The sequence below is a fragment of the Bicyclus anynana genome, chromosome 12, assembly GCF_947172395.1.
Source record: "Bicyclus anynana chromosome 12, ilBicAnyn1.1, whole genome shotgun sequence".
NCBI lineage: Eukaryota > Metazoa > Arthropoda > Insecta > Lepidoptera > Nymphalidae > Bicyclus > Bicyclus anynana.
The window spans coordinates 9,090,989-9,100,321 of NC_069094.1; positions in this window are offsets into that span (position 1 = coordinate 9,090,989).

A 9,333-nucleotide genomic window follows, 5' to 3' on the forward strand; every position below is an offset into this window, starting at 1 on the left:
TTATAATATTAGTGTGATACGTTTTATACTTTAATGAATCAGGAGCCTTGACCTACAACTTTCCAAAGCCACCATAGGTTAAACTCTATAATTGACTAAATGCCTACCGTAGATACTTGCTAATAATAGGAGCATAGGTTGATTTTTCAGCCTTCATAAAATGGGGTATGTCTCGCCATCGCAGACTCTTTTAGTCCATGGTTGTTTACCGGATAGGCACAATAAATTATTTCATTGACGTATCACTTACTTTCTTCTACCATTTATGTCTTATATAAGCGACGTAATAAGTTAGTTACGAGCGATAAAATGCGTTCTTTGTGCAGCGTGCGTCATTGAATGTACACGCAAATGTTAGACGCTTATTCATACAGATAATGTATAATAAAACCTATAGAAATGTGTTTCATAATAACGCCATTACAATGTAGGTAAACGGAGTCCAGCTCTTTAATATCCATGATTTCTATAGAGGTGTGAAATCGTCAAAACTGATAGTTAGGTATAGCTTTCATTTATTCAATTAAATTTTTTTATACTGTTAGATGACCAATTTTTGGTTATTCAATAATTAATAATTACGCATGTATAGTGCGGATTTGCAATGAGAAGAACCGCAGAACTACTCGTAATGAGATTGTTAAAGCTAAGCGACTCGCGAAGCTTAAGTGACAATGGGCAGGGCACATATTTCGAAGATGAACGTTGGGGTCCCAAGGTGGTGGAATAATAAATTCGAGTTGACAATTTTTAATTTTATGTATAAACTGATGGTATCGTACCCGCCATGGCCATACGTTTATAACAAAAAAAATACAAAAACGCCAGAAAGATCTGCAAAAAGTCTAGCTATTTGTAGATACCAGCTTACCAATTAAAACCTTCATAATGATAGGTAAGCATCATTTATTTCGGGTTCGAAGCAAAGTTATTGACTTACTAAATAGGTGATTGTTTTGTCAAACTCAACGCTACACTAATTAAGCCAATTACCAGAAGGTAATCGTGTTTGCAATATAAGGCAAGCTAGGCAAGCATTTGAATTGTTCAATTAGTAGTATGTATTGTTTTATGGTTGTTCTAGTCTAGACCAACATCCGTTTATGTGTTAATTCATAACTTCTTAACTACACTACTTATAAAAATTTAAATAAATAATAATTTTAAGTGGTCTGTGGGTTATAATCTGTGTGACAGACATCACTGCTTTTGATTTTTTAAAAAGAAAGTAAATGAGGGCTGTAAGTTGTAAGTTTGATATGTTTGTCTGTGTGTTTGTGTGTGTCATCGTATCAACTAAGCAAATGGATGGATATATATCACTGACGTAATCGAGATGATTCTTGAAATGCGAGGATGAGTTTTCTTTTCTGATGAAAATAATTTCTTTCAGAAAAGTCTTTCTTCTAGCCTAATTTTAAATTTTAACTTGTTTTATAAATCCGAACATATTGTTTTTTTTTATATTCATCATAGTTTTTATAACGTCCACTTTGCTTCTGTATTAATTGGACTAAATAAAATTCACTTGCACTCTTAATTGGACAGCTAGACGACCATTGAGCAAAACAAAACAACTTGCACTTTCAGCGAAGATATTTTAATTGCAGCACAAAAAATATCACCAATTAGCTATTGAGATAGAAGAACATCAATAACATGTACGTACAAAACTACAGGTGCAAAAAATATCTAAGTAGGTTAAATTGTCTATTATAATAACCTCTATATTCTCTTGTACAAGATCTTGTTTGCGTTTAAAAATTTCCTTGTTAACGTTCTTTAATTAAGCCTTTCACTTAATATAACTGAATAGAGTTATACTCGTATATTATTTTTATTGGATTTGATTGGTGTTAAAGTTTTAGCGACGGCTAATAAATTATTATAGTGAAGATACACTAAAATACTTGTAGATTGACTTTCTTCTACGGTTTCTGCACTTTCGTTTGTAGTTTCACTATGATAACCGTTGCGCTTTTTTATTATTATCAATTAAGTAAAACTTGACAAGATTATAAAACGCTACAGGATTTAGGCTATACCAAAACGTGATTAATTGTCACCGGTCCGATTGTCCTTCTTAGCCGAGGACAAAGTGTACAAGACTCCGCCGAATTGTCATGTCTCCATTCGTGTAGCTCCCGAGTTTCATATCTGGCACAGCATTAATATAATTATTAACATCGTCGTGTTTGCAATCCCATTAAGGAGGTCCAGTCATTTCATACATAGAAGAAACAGCGAGCAACCTTGCGTACTACGTCTGCATTCGTACTACGAGTATACTGTTCTGTATGTTCTATCTTAAACTAAAAAAGTACCATAAGCATTTAAAAAAAAAAAAACATATTTTTGGAACATAATAATGAGTAGAAAAGGTCAACCACTATGTAGAATGTTGAGTCAACTATTGTTGTTCCGATAGTTGTTTCAGTTAATGGTCGTATAGCGAAAAGCTTCAATCAACACCTTAAGAAGCTTTCGCTTAACTGTTGGATCAAGAGTCGGATACAGAAGGCAGTGATTCTTGAGACTGCGCGTGTTGTGAGGAGGTTCCTCACTCTGGAGTCCTGACCACTGGTTGCCTGGGCACTCAAATGTCCCGCAGCGGGAGAGTTGAGAGAGAGAGAGAGAGAGAAAAAAAACGGAGGAAGTTATCAATTTGTCGAAATCTTTTTTTTTTGTTTGTATTATATTTTGTATGTAAAAATAACATTGTTCAAAAAAAAGATTCTGACGAATTGATAACCTCCTCCTTTTTTTTGAAATCGATTAAAAATTAAAAAAAAAGGAGAATTAAATAATTAGAAAAGGTCAATAATCTTTTCGAAGCTTTTATTTACCTTATCGAAAAAAAACTGTACTCCAATGAAAATTGAGGCGTAAATTCAACGAATATTAAGATGGCTTATAAACCTTTATTTTCAAATTATTAAAATTCTTTATTGAAATCCCGCTATTAACATACATTCTTCAACACTTTTTTACATAAAGTAGGTACCGTCAGTCATTCTTGATAGATTAATGACTGTTGACTACTGGCTGTCATGCTGTAGTCAGCATCATACAACGCCTCCAGCGAATTATTCCGTTTTGTACGGAAACCTATTAAACTGATGACGTTGATGCTCTTTACCCAGTTTCTTACATACGTCTTTCGTTGGTAGCTTTGCCTTTGTTGGATAGACACCCGGTCAATGCATTTACCTACTTATCATTATCATTAACGACCAATATATTCGGCTCACTGTTGAGCACGAGTCTGCCAATCTGCCTAACTCCTCTCATTCTGAGAGGAGTTAGGCAGATTGGCAGACTTCACATACTAAGAGAATTAAGAAAATTCTCTGGTATGCAGGTGACCGTTTGAGACACGAGATATTTAATTTCTTAACATGCTTATAACTGAAAAGTTGGGGGTGTATGCCCTGGACCAGATTCAAACCTACGCCCTGCGAATCGAAGGCAGATGTCATATCCATTGGGCTATCATATCCTCATACTGTACCTACTTATAGTGACTAGTATTCTATATATTATTAGCTGATGCCCGCGACTACATCGGTGTGAATTTAGGTGTTTTTATTATACTACTGGAATTAAAGATAAAACGGTCTTTGAGGGGTTTTGTTTATTTGCTTAAACTACTCGGTTACTTACTTAATTGGTGCAGAACTTTTTAAGTTATTTTAAGTTATTTTAAGTTATTTTAGTTTATTGTTGAGTATGTAAATTAATAATCAATACCTTAATCGAGAATTTTCTTATTAAAGGAAAAGCTGGCCCTCAACATTGAGTTGATATTAGCACAGGTTATGGTCTAAGATGGTACCGAATATGGTATTGATTCTACCGCGAGGCGCTTACTTGGGATATTGTAGTTTATCTATACTCGTATCATGCAGGAAAGCTAAATCTTTGCTGGAGTGGCGGTATGTAGCCACGGCCGAAGCCTACCAGGCCCGAGTCAAAATAATAATTTGTAATCAGTAATAACCCTCATTTTCGCTTCGCCATGATTGGGTAAAAAAGCAATATGCTGATATCAAAACGTGGAATAAAAAAAGAAAAAGTTGATTTCAATAAAAAGTTCTGAAATGACTTTACTCGCAGACAGCGTGTCTTTTTAATTTATATTTTATGTAGATTCGGCTCATGATTGACTGATGGAGATAAATGCATTCACGATGACCCGTCGACAAAGAATTCGAAAGTAAAATTAGGGCAGCCTCATCGAGGACCACTTTAAGAATTGCACTTTTCTCGACCTTAATTTGATGTTTGTGAGCAATTAAGGAAATAAAAGGCTTTGTTCCTAATAACCGTCGGACAAGCGACGAGCTTTCTGCGAATTCGAGACCCATTGAGAAATAATTTACGGTTAAAGTTATGCTATTCTTTAATGTAATGAATAGTTATTATTGATGACGTTCTATTAGTTTATTCCACTATTTTTATTAGTTGGTATACCGAAAGTAAATTATAAAGTAGTACATACAACATACTCATCAATATATTATATAAATAAAACTAACGGACGCCCGCGACTTAATATAAACTTTCAACCCCTATTTCACCACATTAGGGGTTGAATTATATAAATTTTTGAATCATATTATATTTTGTATTTTTTTTCATGATAAAAGAACAAATTTTTAAAACAGTAACTCTAAAAATGAATGGCTTTTTCATATAAACTTTGAACCCCTATTTCACCCCCTTTTATTTTTATTTTAGGGTCAAAAAGTACTTTATGTTTTGCTCCAAAGTCCCATTTACCATCATCATACCAACATTCGTCGTGATCGGTTCTGCCGTTTAGCCGTGAAAAGGTAACAGACAGACAGACAGACAGACAGAAAGAAAGACAGACAGACAGACTTCGCATTTATAATATCAGTATAAATTGAAGTTTCTGTCTGTGAGTTCAAAATAACTGTCTTTAATTAAGTACTTATAGTTGTTTCCGTAATACTTAAACACAATCAAGCTTTTTAAATTTTTATCTATGTGTCTGTCTGTCTTTTGTCCGGGCTAATCTTTAGACCGGCTCAATGGATCCTTCACTGGTACATAGATGAAAATACTGAGCAACATATAGAGTAGTTTTTATCCCCGGAAGAGTCAGTTGTTTACGAAGTCGCGGGCGTCCGCTAGTTATTAAACAAAATATAGTAGGTAAAGATGCTTTGTACTCAAACTAAAAGCGCCATTACTGTATTCTTCATAAAGATTCCAAGCGTGCTCATTACTCCGAGGCTTAAACCATGATGTAAGATGTTATCTATCGTATAATTAAAATCAATTACTACGTAGTAAATATCATGTGAGTGATTCATGCATATTATTTATCAATATCAAATGATTCTTCGTATACAAACAAACGTCGTACTTTAGACCTTATGAGAGGAATTATCCGTTTCTTATCATTTTGCATTACGAACAATTCCGTATTTTTGATAACCTCAAGCTTTCCATAGTATAAACGAAACAAAGTTCACGGTCGATTCCTATCTTCTACTTTATAGTCATAATTTAATTTTTATTTGGGGTTCCCTGCAATTTTGTTTCTTTTTTATTCTCTACAAGTTAGCACTTGACTACAATCTCACCTGGTAAGTGATGATGCAATCTAAGATGGAATCGGGCTAACTTGTTAGGAGTAAACTACACTTCTTACGGTTTCTGCACGACATCGTAACGCTAAATCACTTGGTGGTACGTCTTTGTTGGCAGGAATGGTAACTAGCCACGCCCGAAGCCTCCCACCAGCCAGACTTGGACTAATTAAGAAAATCTCAATCGGCCCAGCCGGGGATCGAACCCAGGGCCTCCGTTTTGTAAATCCAACGCGCATATCACTGCGCCACGGGGGCCGTCAAAATTAATTAATGTAAAAAATTATAATTATTTTAAATTTGATAAAAGATATAAAAAACTACGATTTTGGCAAAAATCACCGGTGTCAATGTATAAACAAATAAAGTCGCTCGGACGGCTACCGAATAAATTCCCCGGTTTTGTAACACTAGCCGCGTCGCCTGCCCGTCACGTCCGTAACGGATGAGCCCAATCATGTTACCTGCGTACATGTACGATAAAAAAAATGTGAAGTTATATGAACTGCCCTCGGTCCAGTGGTTTATACTGTGGCTTTGAATCACGAGGTCTTGGGTTCCAGTGCTAAGTTTCAGGTTCAGACTAGGAAATACTGAGCTAGATGTATTATATACTTGAATATTTCTTTATTCCTAGAAATTATCAGCCTGAAGTTGGTGGTCTGATTGTAATCGTTAAATAGTTAAAACATTGTCACCCGCACTGAAGCTGCGTAGTGGGTCTAAGCAGCGCCGGCCCGAAGTAAATTTTAGAATGGAGCGAGATCCAATTATGGCGCCTCTCCTGTTAACTCCTATACCAATCGTGAGTGCAAAGTAAGTATGGGACGTGAAGATCTCGACCATACTCTGGAGTGACCAACGATCTTTACCATTTAGGCGCCCTGTAGGATTTGGCGCCTGGAGCGACTGCTCCGTTCGCCGTATGGGCGGGCCGCCGTATGGGTCTAAGCTCCATAATATCCCCTCTTCAATAAGGAGGGAGACCTGACTTGTAGTCATTATTCGTCAACCTATTTTAACGACCCATGGTCATGCCTCCCTTTTGATAGGAGAGGGGATTTGGAGCTTAGATCCACTCTCCCACCACGCTTTTCAATATGGGTCGGCAGGTTTAAAGTGATACTGTTACATTCATTACTTAACGACTACTAAGATGTTAATTATTATTGACTATGACCGGTATTGACGGCGTGACGTAGGGAGGTGTTCTAAGAGGCACGGGGGTGTAAAATTCCCAACTTCGGATTGAGAATTTTTAACTGAAAACTTCTTGTACGAAAGAAAACTCAGTAGGTATCTCGTACCGCGACTTTCGAATTCCGATTCGAACCCTCGTGGTCATGAACCTTGTGATTATATGGTGTGGTAGCATGGGTATGATGAACCCAGAAAGAGGCAGTTGACACTGTATTGGACTATTCAAATAGGCTGAAAATGTTGATGATTTATAAACTGGGAACAACCAATTTTATACACTATACTTTATACTACTCTATAGTGGAGTTCGATCGTTATCGCGATCCCATCTGCAGATAACGACCATTTTGATGGAGCATGGCGAATAAAACTGACATTCCGTTCCTAATTTTATTAAGGACATAATCTATTTTGGATTGATATCGATAAAGCATTGGACACACTGCTACGCGATTGCTTCGAAATCGCATCAAGAGTTGACATTCATAGGTTGCGCAAACATCGCCATCGTCAACCGTCTAATGTACTAAGGTTCGTGTCATCATTATCAAACCATATTCGGCCCACTGCTGAGCTCGAGTCTCCTCTCAGAATCAGAGGGGTTAGGCCAATAATCCACCACGCTGATTGGCAGACTTCATACACTCAGAGAATTAAGAAAATTCTCTTACAAAAAATATGATCATCTATGTTATAAAAAAATATTTAACCAATAGAAAACCACCTTTGTTGTTTGTTAGAATCTACGTTTTATTCTCGTATTCCCACGGAGACGAGAAACTACGAACTACGAAATACGACTACTAAGCTAATGTAATCACGGGGCGTAGTAATTTCAAAGTATCATTGTAGAGTAATAAAAATATTTCGATGAAAACAAAGGCATTACTGCATCGCATCGATGATCCAATTAGAGCTCGAACATGGCTTGAAACCGCAGAGAAGACTTACGACTACACGACCCCAGCTGGTCTGATGGTGTCGCTTGCCCGCATACGTATTGACGTTTATTTTTATTACTATGCCGCAAAAACTTCATTGCCCAAACATTAAATCGTCTTGTGTTGTCTCTTCCAACGACCGGCCAACAATAGATTATTATTGGGTGCTAATTTAACAGACTTCTACTCATTAGCATTATTCAACTCTAAAAATGTATATTTTCGTACGAATTACTGAATCAATCGCTTAAAATGCACGTCTGTATATATCTCAACTGCATCTGAATACTATCTCATCCATACAGCTCAACATGTGGTTATTTATGAAAATGGGAAAATCAGAAAAGTATTTATTGTGTCACTAATTGCCTTAACACGTCTGAAGTAAGAAAGACCAATGAACAATGAAATCCATCACTACCATGAAAAGATTACAACTTTGCGGATAACTAAACCAGTCAATTATCTAAGAGTTTTGATAAAACAAGCCGACATTATTTTGCTTATATTATTTTAAATTTCAATGTTTTTGTGGATAACAATTTAGAGCCAATTTTGAATGTCATATACGATTAGGCTTGTAGACAGTCTGTAGACAAAAAAATATATAATGTGCTTGTTAACATTCTTTAAACCATCTCATCAAAATTCTCTAAAATTGCCTTTCTTAGAAATCTGTAGATTTTTTACAGCTTATCTAGCGAGGAGCTTCGGTCTGAGTCAGTTAAATACGAAGAAATGTGGAACTTCTGCCACGCATAAATATTTTTACAATTACCTAATAAGTATCGTCATCATTGCCAAAGTTTTTAGGTCTTTCGGAGATGATTCAAACAACGGCTTTCGAGAATTCTACATTGATGGCTGTGAAGTTCAATTCGGGATCGACACTTTTAGTTTTTATCGCAGTGTCCAAAGGAAAATGGAATAGGTTCTTGATAAACAATTATCCCCTTTTATTTACTGTAACCTATCAGCCTGGTAATTAAACACGCCCCTGTCATAACACTATCTGCCTTCCTTTAGAGTTTAGCTTAAAAACAACAACGAAGTTGAAATTAAGTTTCGCATCTGAACGATATAGATTTTACATCTAAGGATGCTCCGGTTTCGGAGTGAAACTTGCGTAAAAGGATTTTGTCGCAATTAGGCGTCACATAGATTTGATTGTTTTTAGCGGATATTAGCAAAGTGGACCAATTAATTACTAATTCGTCAGTCAATTACTAATCTCTAACAATTGACAAAAGCACAAAAAGTAACGTCTACTAGACTTGAAAGAATGGTGTTTCGCATAAGAAAACTTTATACACTTTTATTGTTTTTGTGTGTCTGGCGGCTGTAAGTTTATCATTTTGTAATTCAAATACATAGTTGAATTCTATGTTGTGATTATAATGAGAGACTAGCGTACGCAATTTATCGACACATAGCGGGTACCATCTTAGTAAAGATTGGCACCGTTTCTCGTTGGATTAAGTTCACTTGTAGCCATATAACCGTAATGTCCGCTGACAAACTTGTCACAATTACTATTTGTACTTCTAATTGAGTTTTTATATAGATTAATG